Source organism: Emydura macquarii, unplaced genomic scaffold, assembly GCF_026122565.2.
Source record: "Emydura macquarii macquarii isolate MOO-44397 ecotype Brisbane River unplaced genomic scaffold, CSIRO-AGI_Emac_v2 contig_1253, whole genome shotgun sequence".
NCBI lineage: Eukaryota > Metazoa > Chordata > Testudines > Chelidae > Emydura > Emydura macquarii.
Window position 1 is genome coordinate 88,738,960 of NW_027131390.1, and position 15,974 is coordinate 88,754,933.

Here is a 15,974-nt window from a genome sequence, read left to right on the forward strand (position 1 = left end):
AACAAAACGTTATGATGCCTCTTTCAAAAGTTTACGACTGAACATTGACTTAATTACAGCTTTGAAACTTTAATATGCAGAAGAAAAATGCTTCTTTTAACCATCTCAATTTAAATGAAACAAGCACAGAAACAGTTTCCTTACCCTGTCAAATCTTTTTAAAAATTTCCCTTTATTTTTTTAGTAATTTATATTTAATACGTTTGCTGTACTGTATTTGCTTTGTGTGTGTGTGTGTGTGTGTGTGTGTGTGTGTGTGTGTGTGTCTCTCTCTGCTGCTGCTGCCTGTTTGTGTACTTCCGTTTCCAAATGAGGTGTGTGGTTGACCGGTTAGTTCATAGTGCCTACTAGTCTTAGTCATGGACCCAGGACTCCATAGTGCTACAGACAGAACAAAAAAGATGGTTTCTACCCCAAAGAACTTATAGTCTAAGACAAGAGAGACAAGATGGATACATACAGACAGAGGATTACAATGAGAAAATATTGGTCAGCGTGATAGGGAGCATTCTCAGTGCACCAGTAGCCTAATCATTGTCATGTATTTTGTATCTAGAGAGGAATTTGAACTGGAAATCAGAATCTCAACACCACTGAACTTTACATTGAGGGTGTGAAATCTGGACCCGAGCCTAAAATCTGTGTGTCATAGCACAGGGCAACCTCTCCTTGTCACCCTCCCTTGGCGTATGCTGGAGCCCAATTTGTTACTTGAGTTTGTTTCTTTGTCTGGAATGTAAAAGAAAAAAATGTGATCGCAGTGGATGCCTACACAACTAAATATTGTACGGTGCATTGTAGAATTAAATCCTAACAGAGAACACATTTTAGTAGGTTGACTGTTCTGAATGAAACTCAGCAATCTGTCACTCGGCCTTTCTGTGACATTTGATATATTGAAATTACTGGGAAAAGATTGCTTTTAGACATACTAAATGAATTAAATTAGAAATGTGTGATTCATGGCATCTGTGTTTTGGGATTCTGTTTTTTATATTTTAACCAATATATTCTGAAGGAAATTAATTGAAGCCATAAAATAAACCTAAATGTCTTCAGTGATTGCCTACAGGACCAGCAGAAATTGGTTGTGTAATAGAAGTAACTTTTAACTTAAGGTCAAGCAATAATGTATTTGGAACCTTGGGGATGCTTTAAGGGTTGCTTAAGATAAGGGCTTATTGTTTACTTATCTTACAGTAGTGCCTGTTGTGCAAAGCATTGTTAAAAAACAAAGAACTCACAGTTCTACGTAGGTGAGAGAGAGAGAGAGAGATGAAGTGACTTGGCCCAGGTCACACAGCTGGATGACAGCAGAGCTAAGAATAGAATTCAGGTTTCCTGACTCCTTTGCACAATTTCTTGGACCTCATTGGCTGTATAGCAGAGATGGTCTTCAAATTTCACTGTACTGTGTGATTGCAGGACAAATTAATGATTTGCTTTCATGTTTTAGGACTTACCTGCTTATTGAACTATTTTACCATGCTTATTAGTATTTCCATTTCAAATAGTTCCCTTATTGTGCATATTATTGAATCTTCAGATTCCCTCTTCCCCACTCCTAGTGTCATGTGAAATAAGCTAATACCCAATTTCCTTACATATCTTGCAAAAAACAATGTCTTAGAAGTTTTAACATTGCTGTCAACTGACTTGTTTATCTTGTGGATTAAGATCTATGAGCCAGATTCTTTGCCGATATAAATTGGCAGGGCTTCCCTGAAAGCAATGGAGATCTGCCAGTTTACATAATCAGATAATTTGGCCTCAAACCTTTTTACTCTGTAGTGTCTCAGCAGAACTAAAAAAATAGTTGATTTAGATTTAAATGTAACTTATCAGAATGCAGGCTGAAATATTTTCTGTACTAAATATGCAGAAATCCCAAGATATAACTTTCTATTAAAAATTGGATATGAAATTACTGGCTGTATTTATATTTCCTTTTGGGCTGCAATATTTCATATCTTTCAAATTTTGTTATTATTTTGGATTCTGGTGGATTGATGTAAAATCTGTGTAAATTCTGCTAGCCTATGGAAACAGTAAAGCAATTGTTTCTGTCTTCAGTAGAATCTGAGGAGTTTGAGTTTTAAATTTTAAATTTTTATAATTATTATTTTATTATGGAAGCACTTAGTTTTGATTTATCCCTGCAGTAACTGTCAGGGAATATCAACAAATCCTTTTGCTGTTGGCACTTAGGTGATCACATGCTTTTACAACAACACTGTGGTCTGTCATTTAGTCCTAGGTATCAGTGTAAAATATGACATGACTACTAAAAAAGGATACTATGAATTTATAATTTCCCTACTGGAAATTAGATCAAAGTAATGTTTTTTAATTGAAATGTTCTTTGCCTCCTCTCAATTTTAATAGATAAAATAACACATATATATATCTCTCTATATATTTAAATGATATACTATAGAATCTATTCCTACAATGGAATAGATAACTGAACAATATGTTTCAATAGAAAATGATTTGAAAATAGAACAGTAGTGGATCAAACCAGGAGCCTATCCAGTCAAGTATTCTGACACTGGGTTTTATCCTGTGCCCAATGAAATCCATGGCAAGGCTCCCATTGACTTCAGTGGTGCATGATCAGACCTGAGAGAAGCCACTAACTTTTTAGTTGACGATTATTGAATAGCCTGATCATAGGATAAGTTTCTCCTAACCTTCTCAGTTAATGATTGGATTAGGCCCTGAAATATGAATAGCATTGCCAAATCTATATTGTTGTGCGTGTTTGTTTTTAATAATACCTTGCTTCTGGATTTATATTGTTTTGTGAGAGTGTTATCATTTTCATTTAGAAAAAATATCTAGTCCTCATGCAAAGAGAAGGTTAAAAACATCTCTCTAGTGTACCCTCAAGGTTTGAAAACTGAAAGGCAAATAAAAAGAACCTCTTATTTATTTATTTTTATAACTTTTGGGGTCGGGGGAGGGAAGGTTGACTCATGGTTTTTGTTTTTGTTTTTATTTAATTTTTTTGAAAGTTTGGGGTGGCCAATAATGTATGGTTTTTTTTTTTCTTTTTTTTTTTTTTTGTATATTCCTGTTTCCCTCCTGATCTCTCATAACTATGGATGTTTTAATTATATAAAGGTCTTACATTAGGTCAGGGTTTTCAAAATTATGTGCCTAAAGTCTGGCTCCTAAATCTATATTTAAGCACCCAACCTATTGGCCTGAACATCAAATGTGCTGGACTTGTATTTCAGTGGGAGCTACTGAGTACTCAGTAGTTTTGAAAATCAGGCTGTTTATTTTAGGCACCCAGATTTGGGTCTAGGACCCTAATGTTTCTGAAAATGAGGGCCTAACTGTCTAAGGCCTGGTGGGTTGGAGGGATGAGGAGAGTGTAACTACGGTAACAGCATAAAATTGGGAAGTGAGATTAGACAGCCATTTTAAACAAGACATGACAAAGTACTAAAAAATAAACTCCAGGGTACAATCCTTCCCTGGCAGGAGAATGGATTAGATGATCCTAATAGGTTTCTTTAAAATCATTCATTTCAATCATACAGTGAAAGCATTCTATCATATGTTTTAAAATGCATGATATATACATGACTATTTTGCACTATTCAACACTGGTGAAGAGAGTGTGGGTGAAGCCATAATTGCAGTCATGCATGTGCAATTGTTAATAGAAAATTGTGTGGGCAGCTTAATTTACTGCTAGGCAAATGTAGATGAATGGAAGCATCCACTAAGTAATTTTTTATATTACATAAATGTATGAATTAGAGTTTTTTCACTCATTCATGCTTTGCTTAAGCATACAGCATGTTTGTGCTCTATGCGGGCAAAATAAACAAAAGCTGCACGTGATAGTGATGACAGTTGTATCCCCATTCAGACAATCAGTTAACTAGGCACCTGTTTTCAAAGAGTTAAGGACTGGTGTACAGCATGTAAAATGCAAGTAAATTAAGTCCACGCCACATCTTTCTCTAAGAAATGAATGCTTAGAGAGTGGCTATTGTCTGTGTGCATTATTATTATTATTATTAACGTTCACTGTGTGTTAGGCACAGTTCACTCACTGGAGATATCCCTGCTGTCTGAGTAGCTCTCACTATAAGAATAGAGAAATAGAAGTTAGGGAAAGGTGAACTACAGTAGAAACTCAAAGATACGAACACCAGAGTTATGAACTGACTGGTCAACCAGACACCATATGAAACCGGAAGTAAGCAATGGAGGGGGGGGGGGAACCAAAACCAAATACTATACTGTGCCTGTATTGCATCTTAAAAGTTGGCACATCTAAGTTTCCTGTCCCCAACTCCACTTGCCATGTGAGGGGCAGCCACTTACAGGTAGGAGGTGAAGATACTGAGGTTCACAGGCACTGCTGTGAGCCCCTGCTGCCAGCCCAAGGCAACCTGACTGGAGCATGCAGAGCAGCAGCACCCCTTTTCCCCCTCAGGAGGGGGACAAGTGTACAAGCTCAGTCCAAGGAGCCTGAGCCTGGGAAAGACTGAGCTGCTGAGAGCTGCTGCTGTTGCAGCCAAATCCTGGCCTGGAGTGGGAGCCAGAAGCTGCACTCTGGAGGAGTTTTAAAGGGCCACAGCCTGTGAACCAATGTGACCCAAGCTTTGCCTGTGGCTGCAGTCCTGGGTTGTGGCTTCACCTCTGGAAGAGCAAAGGGCAGGGAAGGGAGGGGTGATGGCTGTGGGCTGGCACCAACCCCAGCCATGTGCTGCCTCTGGAGCGCAGCAGGCAGTGCACAGGGCAGGGCAAGCCCTGTGGAGAGGTGGCTGAGTGCTGGGGCTTGTAGTGCCAAGGATGCGGGGCAGGCCTCCCCAGTTCAGCCAAAGGCAAGAAACAGGAATAGGGCAGGGAGCTGCTTGCAAATCAGGCAGTGCTGCCAGGTGCCACCTTTGCAGAGATCTCTCCCAGCCTCAGCTGGAAGACGCTGACTTCAGGGTACTGTACCATAATGTTTTATTCAGAGTTACGAACATTTCAGAGTTACGAACAGCCTCCATTCCCGAGGTGTTCTTATCTTTGCGGTTCTACTGTATATACAATACAGATATCTAATGTATGTATCTCAACTTGATAGTGAACAGTGAATAATAGTTCATAGGGACTTGGATGTGGACATGGCAGGGGACTTGCAGATGAGTTAAGGGAGGTTGTGCCATGTCTAGTGATTGGATGAGAAACTGGCATGAGACAGGCATGACTGGGGAGATTGGTAGAGCAGAGAGAATAAAGTAGGGGAGATGTAAAACTTGACAAGGAAGGAGGCTGAGTTAGGTAGAGATTTGAAATACCATGACAGGAAGCTTAAATTTGATGCACTAGCAGATGGGGAGCCAGTGGAGAGACTCTGAGGGGAGTGACAGGATCAAATCAGTGGATAAGGAAGATGAGTTTAGTGGCTGTATTTTGTAGGGGGAGACTGGAGAAGCTGAATGTAAGTGTTTAGGAAGCCAGACAAAAGGAGGTTATTGTAGTTGAGTCTTTGACTACTTTTTCTGTGATATGGTATTGGATTGTGTGTAATCTTTAGGATGAGACCAAGGCATGGAGAGCCTTGAGCCATTTGTTAAATACAATTCAGTGTGTGGGGTGAAGAAATAGCATGGGAGTGCCACTGTTTTCCATTATTTTATACCTGTGATTAGTGCTAACCTTAGATGATTCTTAGATGCAGTTATGTGGGACACCCTGGGTTTGATACTTCCCTGCTCTGTGCCCAATTTTTTTAAGCTAAAGGAAGAAGATCATTTCAGTTAGTAAAATGAAAGGAGCAATATGAAACTTTGTTAAGAAGTATATTGTGTATTCCTACGAACTTGTGGAATATTTTCCTATTTAATGCTAAGTATTCGGTAGAATGACACGTTGCTTCACCATTCTGCCACCCTCTTGTAAAATGATAAACTTGCATACACAAATTGAAATAATAAGTGAGCAATTTGAATTAAGCTTTCGGGTGTTAGTAACATTTGAAAAATTCTCCTCTTTCAGCTCTGCTCTCATAGAGTCTTATAATCAGTGAGAAACTGAAGACAGAGTTGTAGTTTTATTCTAGTTAACTGATATTTAGGCTCACCCATTCTCTTAGTACTGTAACCTTGAATCTACCATTTTCTTTATTCTGTCTAGAATAATATGGGTTAATACCTTATTTGGGATAGACAACAATTTAATTCCCCTCAGTATTGACAGTGACTGAGATCTTTGGCAACATTGCTATATGATCCCTTTTCCACTTGTTTGGTATTTTTAATTCTTCCCATATCTTTTGTAAGAGGCCTGTCAAAATGTCTACTGTGTTCTTCAAGTTGGCCTTGGAAACCTGTGTTGGAATGTTTTTCAGACCTGGTGCCTTTCTATTTTTTTTATCTGATTGACTCCTCACTCTACTTCTACTTTGGTAATAGGTCCTAGTTTGACATCCAGATCTTCTTCTTTCTCTATTTCTGAGGGATTGACCACAGGCTCATCATTCAGTAGTTGACTAAGTACTGCCTCCATATATTTAATTCTTCTGAAGTCTTTGTTGTTAAGTTGCTTTTGTTGTTTCAGTTTAATTTTGCATCTTTCTTCTATTTTCTGCCATGTCTCCCCAGATAACCATTTGTTGTGATATTTCTACCTGAATCCCGGCACTTCTTCACACGTTTTAGTGAAAGTTTTCCTTCACTCATTTCCATTTGTTGACCATTGACCCCTGACCTAATCTTGGAGGATATATGTTTTTCAGTAAAATATAATCTATTTTTAAAAGTATGTACATAAAAATAATCATAGAAATTATTAAAGCTGTAACAGCAAGTAGGAGGGCACAAAACATTTACTGTGAGAAGAGGTCTGTTTTGTTAGTGTGATAAATTTACGCTGAGGATTGATTTTTAGGTAAACCAAAAAAGGCCAAGGGCTTAACCTTCAGTTGAGAACATTCTGCCTTGTCATTCCTCCTTAAATGTTTCCAGAAGAATCTGGGCAAAATATGTATTTCATTTAAATTTGTTTTTCCAAAGTATCTTTTCTTTATAACCAACTGTGGTGGCGCAGAGAAGCCCTACTCCGGCAGAGAAGGGGTTATAGGGAACTTACAGGCCCAGTTAGCCCTGCCCTGCTATACTTTCAGCCAATGCTAGGCCTAGAGGGGGAAGAAAAGGAGGCAACCTGGCTCAGTTCAGGTCTGACTGGAAAAGAAGCAGGATGCAGGTGCAGCTTTGCCTCTGTGCATGAGGGGAGCTTTACTACAAGCCTTATAGCTAGGGCAGACACTGAGGGAGAAGCACTGTGTTCCTGACTGGGAAAGACTGCTAAAAGTCAAGCTCAATTAGATCTTGCCAAGGAAATTAAAATAAATAAATATTTTTAGTTATATAAATTAAAAGAGAATAAGTAAGGATGATGTTGGGCCACTATGCCCTGTAGATGGGGAGGAGATGAATGATAATCTAAAATGGCCCAAAAAACAAATGAATCTTTGCTTCATTTTCCAGAAAGAATAAGATACGGCATGGTCATAAAAGCAGGATGGCTGATGGAAAGGACTGGAAATTACCATATCTGAAGTAGAAGAAAAACTTAGATCTTAATGTGCTCAAATTGTTAGGACTGGATGGCTTCCATCCCAGAATACTGAAAGAACTGGCACAAGATTGCTAGTCTGGTATCAAGGATTTTTAATAAATAATCTGTTCAGGGGTTCTACTATATGACTTAAGAATAGCTAATGTCGTACCTGCGTTTATGAAAGGCGGAAAAAAGTGATCCAGGCAATTAGACCTGTTTAGTTTGATCTCAGTAGTATGGAAGGCTTTACAACAAATTCTGAAAGAAAAAATAATTAAATTCATGGAGGTAGCTGGAAAAGAGAATGTAATCCTTTGATTTTTTAGATAAGGAAAATGCATTTGATCTAATATATATGGACTTCAGTAAAACCTTTGACACACTACCAGATCCAGAATTATTAATTGAATTAGAGATAGTAGAGAAGTTTAGTACAAGAATCATAAAGTGGGTAAGGAACTGGCTAAAGGGGAGAAGGCAATAGCTTGTGCTGAAAGATGAACTCTAGAGCTGCAGGGATGTTACTAGTGGGGTTTCTTAAGCATAAGTCTTGGAACCAGTCTTACTCAATATTTTTTGTTAATGACCTTGGCACAAAAAGTAGGAAGGTGGTAATAAAATTGTTGATGATACAGAGTTGGAAGGCATTGCCAATCCAGAAGAGGATTGGAATATTCTACAGGAAGAACTGGATGACCTTGAAGACTGGAATATTAATATGATAAAGTGCAAGGTCATGCAGTTATAAGAATTTCTGCTATAAACTGGGGCTAATCAGTTTGAAGCATGGAAATAACAGGTGAGAGGGCGTGTTGGTCAGTCATAGGATGACTATGAGCCACCAGTGTGATGCACCTTGAATAAGACAAATGCGATCATAGGATGTATCAGGCAAGGCATTTCCAGAAGAGAGAGAGACATTAATGACATTGTACAAGGCAATGGTAAGACCTCGTTTAGAATATAGGGTACAATTCTGGTCCCCCATGTTCAAGAAAGATCAATTCAACATGGAACATGTATGGAGAAAAGTTACTAGAATGATCAGAAGAATGGAGGGCCTATCTTATGAGAAGAGACTAAAGAAGCTTGGTGTGTTTAGCCTAGCAAAATGAAAACTCAGAGAGGGTGTAATTGCTCTCTATAAATATGTGTCAGGAGATAAACGTCAGGGATAGTGAAGAGTTATTTAAGAAGCTAAAGGACAGTGTTGGCACAAAAAAGGGTATAAATTGGCAATGAGCAAATTTAGGTTGTAAATTAGAAGAATGTTTGCCCTCAACTCCTATTGGGAGGCTGCTCCTATTATGGTTAGAAACAAACAACTTAATTAGTTCTAAGAGAGCTGGACATATGTATGAGTGGGATTGTAGAATGGGATTGCTTGTGAAGGTGGGAGGCAGGGCTTGGCAGCCCTGGGAGTCCCTTCTAGTTCATGTCAGATGTTCCTAAAATCACATGTTTCAGGGCTTCAGCCAGTCATCTACAGGGGCCAGGAGTGGATCCAGTGTATTCTGGGTTTCTTTTTGTCTCCTCCCTCTGAAGCATTGGAGATGGCCACAGCTGGAGATGAGACACTGGATGGTGAGGGCCAAAACTCTGAGGTGGTATAGAACAGTCTCTTGTGTGCTTGGTTGGCTGGTACTTGCTTATATGGTCAAGGTCTAAATCATCACGATATGTGGAGCTGGGAAGGAATTTTCCTCAGGTAAAACTGGAAGTGGCCTTGGTCTCTTCCCCCTCCCCCTCTTCATCTGCAGCACAATGTCTGGGTTGCTGGCCAGGTTCATCTGGGAAAATCTCACTTAATCAATTACCTACCATTTCAGGGGCCTTGGGCACTGGTGCACCTTGGTCTTTCTTCTTCCTGCCTGTGGTATGCAATAGTTTAGTCTCTGGAGGGCTATAATACTTTGGTCTAATGTCAGTTGTTGACTCTACTGTGGTGATGGCTTGTGAAAAAAAGGACATCAGACTAGATGTTCTGGTGGTCCCTTCTAGCCTTCAGTTCTTTGACTCTGTAATGTAGTTAGTCCTGTAGCTCAACTGATTGGAGTTCAGGCTGTGGTGCTGAAGGCAAGTTTAAATCCAGCTGATAACACATGATAGGGGGCTGTTACACTTGCACATAATATAATTTACTTTTTCTTTTACAAAATAGGAAATTGTTAAATAACACTATTTTCATGTATTTTTAGACAGCAAAGTAAAGCACTTAAAAGTTAAAAATATCAGAATTAAGGTTGTCTATGCCACTTTAATTTGGCCCCTTTGTAAGTATGTACTATGCTAGTTTTTAATTACATAATTACATACTACTGTTTCTGCAAGACCCTTACCTCATTCAGCACACAAACTAGATGAATGAGGCAGAATTAAGTTTTCACTGACAACCTGGATTTTGGCATTTTGAAACTTTTCAGTGCTTGACTTTGCAACCTTTTAATGTAATTTTTTGCACTTATACATATTTTATGCTTTGAAACCGTAGATTAAAAACAAAAATAACTTGGTGTCATTTTACTATTTACTAAATAATGAAATATGGTAGGGTAACCCCTTTATTTTGGTGTGAGGGAAAGTATGCTGAGGTTAGGGTTCTATTTTGGCAATTGGAGAATTTCTGCTTAAATACAACTAAAGCATAACAGCAACTATTTTGTTAAAAGCATGAAATAATGAGCTATCATTCAAATGAAATCTGTGATTTTTGTTTATTGGTGTGTGGAGTATAACATGATTGCTACCCACATCTGTCTAAGGGTAAAGCAGGTCTTTGGGATATGACAAAGCTGATGACCGTAGGCTTCCCTTCATTGCAGGGAACTCTATAGGGGATAATTGACATTCTTCTTTTTTTAAAGCATGTTTTTTGCCTCTTTGTTTGCAAAGATAAATGTGAAAATCTAAATATATCACTGGCCTTTGTGGTCTGGAGAAAACTGTAGGTCTCTTGGTTTTTGTTTTTGTTTTTTTAAAGATTGCAGGTCATTTCTTAGTTGTAAGAGGCATTTCTATCCAGGGAGCCAATGGCAGGTCTAGGGTTACTACAAGCTGTCTACCAGCTGTCTGACTGAGGCTGACCCAGCATATATTGAGATACAGTTTATGACAAAACATAAAAATTGTATTCCCTCAGTTTTTCCAGACTCAAGTAAGAATGAACTGAAACCTGAGATGACAGTCTGGAGCTGAATCTTTTGGCCTTTTTTGGATGGAGCCACTCTTCTTTCAGGTGTCCTGTCCCTTGATGACGGGAGCTCTCTGAAACGGCATTAAGAGCATAGATAGATGTTTGTTAATTGTGACTGGACTGTATCACTATTCACACAGCTCCCAAACTCCTGTCCCAATAGGTCCTGGGCTTAGCAACAAACCTTGTAAGGATTGTCTGGGAGTGGTTGTGGGTAGGAATCAGGAGGGGATGTTCTCGGAAACTTGAGCTCTTAAAGAGCTCTGACTGCAGAAAAGAAACTGAGTTTACCAATTTTTTTTTTCTGTCTCTCTTGTAGTAAGCCCTATTTTGAGCCAACAGCAAGGTTTAAACACAGGACCTTCAGCAGCACAGACCTCTACCACAAGAGCTAAAGGACTAAAGCCATTACATACCAACAGGCAATGGTTTTCTGTGAATTAACCACAAAGGGGCTGAACTGTGGGCTTAGTTCATGACTGGGAGAAGGTGTAGGGTTGTAGAGCACCACTGTTTACATGCATGACTCTGTTGTTGAAGGCAGTGGGATTTCTGCAAGACTGGTGTTGGTGGGATGTGGACCTTGTCTTGGATTCTGGTTAAGTGTCCAGCAATAGTTCTTGTACATCTCTTTCACACCTAGAGTTAAAAATGATTACATCTGCACTAATTCATTTTTTTATGAATTATTCTGTCCTTTATCTCTTTCCCATACTTTTTTTTACTGTGCATCTGATCACTGTTGCTATTAACTTTGTCTCAAACTAGCTGTTATTTAGCTGTACAGCTCCAGTGCCTGGCAGCTGTGAATATCTGCTACCAGCTTTCTCTCAGTTCACTAAACCTAATTGGGAATAATGCATCAACTTGCATTTTTCCCCCCTCATAATGTGGATTTTACTCATCCACAGCCACCCTTCCAATTCATACCTAGGTGTCTATATATCTTATTTATGTATCTAATTTGACTAGCTGATGTGAGCTTTGGGGTGTGTGCACAATGTTGTCTCAGGAACCTCTGGCTATGCCAGATTTGATTTTGTTTGTCATTTTCTAAGCATGTCGATTTTTAAGGAGATAGCACCCTCATGTGGTAGCAATACAGAAGACTTATCTCCTGGTTCCTATAAAATATAAACATGGATGGAGAATAATTATTCTTTTACTGCATCATCATAATAGCAATTAAATTTGTTCAAACAACAAATTTTAGAAGTACTATTCTGTCTGCTGTTGGGAAGGATGGGAGAGGGAGAGCGAGACAGGTTTCATAGGAGCATAAGAAACATTATGCTTTTTATTTCTGCTGTTGATGAGAGTGTTTGTAGATTCAGCCCATGCCACCTTTACACTCTTTACATGGAGGGGAAAACCTGTCCATAAAATTTCCATTAAAACATAGGGAATGACTTGACTAAATTAGGCTGCTGGGAGGCTTCACTAGTAGGAGACTGAATGTTCAGAATTGTTATTGGATTAGTGGTTTTCAAGGGATCTGGGAGTAATTTAGCCAGGCAACAAAGTCATAAATAAAATATTGAAAGTGTTATACAAAAGTCTAGGGAACATCAAGGTTAAACAATGCTAAGCATTTCAGCAAAAGCTTTTTAGTCTAATGTAAACTACTCCTGAGATTCAATATATGTCTTCTGGACCTAGGATCATTTTCGGTAGAAAACAACATGTTATTGATACAGTGCTTCAGGAATATCAGTGGTCCAAATGAAAAGCAGTACACAGAATGTTAGTCAACTACAGTATCATGATGAAAATGAACTAAACTAAATGGGTGTATATATTTGGTCTGTTTATCATTACATTTAATAATGGTTTAAAATATAAACACTGCCTTTGGTAATGTGTACTGCACGTTTGCCATATGACAACTTTAGTTTTTTTTTAGCACTCAGTGACACTCCTGAAGTCTGCCTGAGATTTACAATTTTTGGACTCAGAATATTTAATTTTTTTCTTTATAATCTCAGCTAAAGTTACTGCCTTCTCCACTGATTTCAGTGGACATTTTACCTGTCTTTAACAGTTTCACTGCATGAGGTTGAGGACAATGATATTCATAACACAACAAGGGAAATAAATTACGTCAGGTCATATTTCCTGGTCATAATGTGTTTTTTTTTCTTTTTAAGAGACTGATATTACTACCCACAAATTTCCCACATCCTAATATATACTGCACTTCTCTAATATGTAGGTGAAAAAACAGGAATAGCAATTCAGTGACAAAACAAACACAGATGTATAGTCTTGTTAATCCCTAGCCAAAGCTTTTGTTTCATTTCATTTCATTTCATTATGGACACGATTTGCTTTCTGAGATGAATTACTAGAAGCCAGTGAAGGTACTCTAGAATAAACAAACTATGGCATAAACCTCATTAAAAATGTGCTTATGTACACTGATCAGTAGTTACATAGTACTGTTTAAAATTAAATTTTCCTTAAAATATGATTGGACTGTGAATGTTTAACTAATAATACACCAATGGTATTTATAAAATATTTGAATTATTTACTTTTAAACTCAAAACATATTTCTTTGCATCATTAATCGGATGGTGGGTGTGATTACTGTGATGCTGGCTGAATTGGGGGGGGGCATTTATTATATTTTTTTAACATCAATACATCAGAATCATAATAATTCATGTGAGATATGCCATGTCAGGTACCGTTAGAAAGGCTCTAAGGTGCTAAGTAAGATGATGATGTTTATGTTCATGTGTTATGTGTGTAGTGGAAGTCATGGATATGTTTGTATCTGTATTTCATATTGTACTGTGTTTGTGGGCAACACCCCAGACAGGATGCATGCAACACTAGCCTGCTTAATGACCCATTAAAGAAATTCACAGGTACAATGGGTCCAGGGGGAGAAGCCAGGGATATACCTGATGAGTCACCAAGACTTATTCATGTGACCCTGTACTCCATCTTATTCCTGTAAATTTCCACAAGCAGCATGGCAAAGGCCAAAGGACATAAAAGGCAGCTGCCCCACATCCATTTTGTCTTCAGCCTACCTCTGGATCAACTCATCTACAACTGAACTGAAGCTGTGAAACAAAGGACCGAGACCCATCTAGGTACTGGATGTATACCAGAGGGACTATACAAGCCTGCAAACTCCACAATTATATTAGAAACCTGATATATATGGACTTTCAAATCAATTGTATGTGTCTGATTGCTTTAATCCTTTAACACTTCTCTTATAGTTTTCTTTCTTTTTATAAGTTTTATAAGTTCTTTCTTTTTTTAGTTTTAGTTACTAAAGGATTGGCTGGCAGCGTGGTATTTTGGGTAAGATCCAAACATATTGATCTGGTAATGTGGCTGACCCTTTGGGGTCAGGAGAAACTTTTTTGGTAAAGAGCATAGAGTTTTAAATAACTGGTCTCTTTACTGGACCTAGTAGCTGATTGGGAGCCAGAGACTGAAATGCAGTAAAGGGTGCTGTGTATATTTTTATTTTGGCTTCTTGATAACTAGTGTGGGGAATCAGAAGCATTATTTGTGGCTGGTTGGAAGTCTGACTTCAGTGTCACCCACTAGTGTTGGGAGAATCTGCTCTCCTTTTGCAACCTGCCCTGACCTTGGTATTTTCAGGTGGTCTAATCTAGGCATGGACGGGTCACAATTACGAATACATATTAAATATACCACTAAAAATATACAGCTTAGACAATTCTGATCCACTATGGTATGCAGAGTAACATTTGTTATATGACATTTCACCTTTTCCTCTGTGTCATGTTTTCAACTAGCGCACTGTGATATAATTGTGGAAAAGGCTAATATCATTCTGGGCCTTATTAACAAGAGTGTCATATGTAAGACACAGGAGGTAATTGCCTGACTCTGTTTGGTACTGGTGAAGCCTCAGCTGGAGGACTGAGTCCAATGCTGGGTGCCGCACTTCAGAAAGACTTCGAAAAATTGGAGAGTTGAGCAAGAAAAACGATAGAAGAGGTCAGGTTTTGTAAACATCAGGCAAGGTTAACAAAAATTGGCGTATTTATTATTGAGAAAACAAAACTTAGCAGGGGATTTGATACGTCTTCAAATATGTTACGGATTGTTATAAGGAGGACAGTGGTCAATTGTTCTCCATATCCACTGAAGGTAGGACAAGAAGTAATTTGCATAATCTGAAGTAAGGTAGATTTAGGCAAGTTATTAGGAAAAACTTTCTAAGTATAAGGATAGTTAAGCTCTGAAATAGGCTTCCAAGGGAGGCTGTGGAATCCCCATCCCTGGAAGTTTTAAAGAACATATTGGATAGACACCTGTCAGATTTGGTCTAGGTTTCTTGCTCCTGCCTCAGTGTAAGGGGCTGGATGTGATGACCTCTCGAGGTACTTTCCAGCCCTATATTTCTATGACTTTTTGACTGTAATATAGATGACAGAGTAGTATCTGTCACAAATGCAATACCTTTTAAAGTACTTACTGGATGATGTCAAGGAACATGACACTGCATGATAAGACTTTCCACACACTGAGAGCTATAAGTAGAGATCCCTTTCATTAGTACCTTAAAAGTATTAGCTTATTGGTAATACCAAGGTTTTCTTCATGCTCTTTTTTTTTTACTTTGTGTGCAAAGTGCTTTCCCCAGTTTCCAAAAATCCAAACCAAAACCAAATATCTATTCCTCTTCACACCCGTCTAAAGTTTAGGCCCTTTCACTTCCATGAAATAACAGTAAACTTAGAAAAGTATTTCTGGTATTGACATGCAAATATAGATCAAATATCCCACTTTATCTCTCTCTTTCCCTGCTTGCATGTTGTAGCTTCCTTACAATATAACAGTAAACAGTAGCATTTTAATGTATTCCTGTAGTGCACATTCAAGTTCAAAGTTCACTATTGTACAAGTAATATCAACTAATATTTATTGTTCCAAGACATTAAGCATGGCAGCAGTGTGGATAGGTCTTGCTTTCTCAAATTCCCTATTCCACCAAATAAATATTACTACTATAATAATCTAATGTGTAAGTAGATTTGACAATTCTGATGATCAATACAATGGTATTATTTGATTCTTTTCTTTTTATAATTGTGTGCCAAAGGAAAAGGAAGGCCAAAAGTATTTCATCAACACCTTATTGGGTGAAAAATACAGATTTGGTGACAAAAAAGGATTTACAAATTCATGTTTATTTTGCCAAATTGTTTCA

The 15,974-nt window shown here is 38.2% G+C and overlaps 1 long non-coding RNA gene across 3 annotated transcripts in view; it reads left to right on the forward strand.

Moving 5' to 3' along the window:
• Nucleotides 1-15,974, forward strand: part of LOC137154203 (uncharacterized) — a 316,079-nt gene that overhangs the window by 12,615 nt on the left and 287,490 nt on the right. The window lies entirely within an intron of this gene.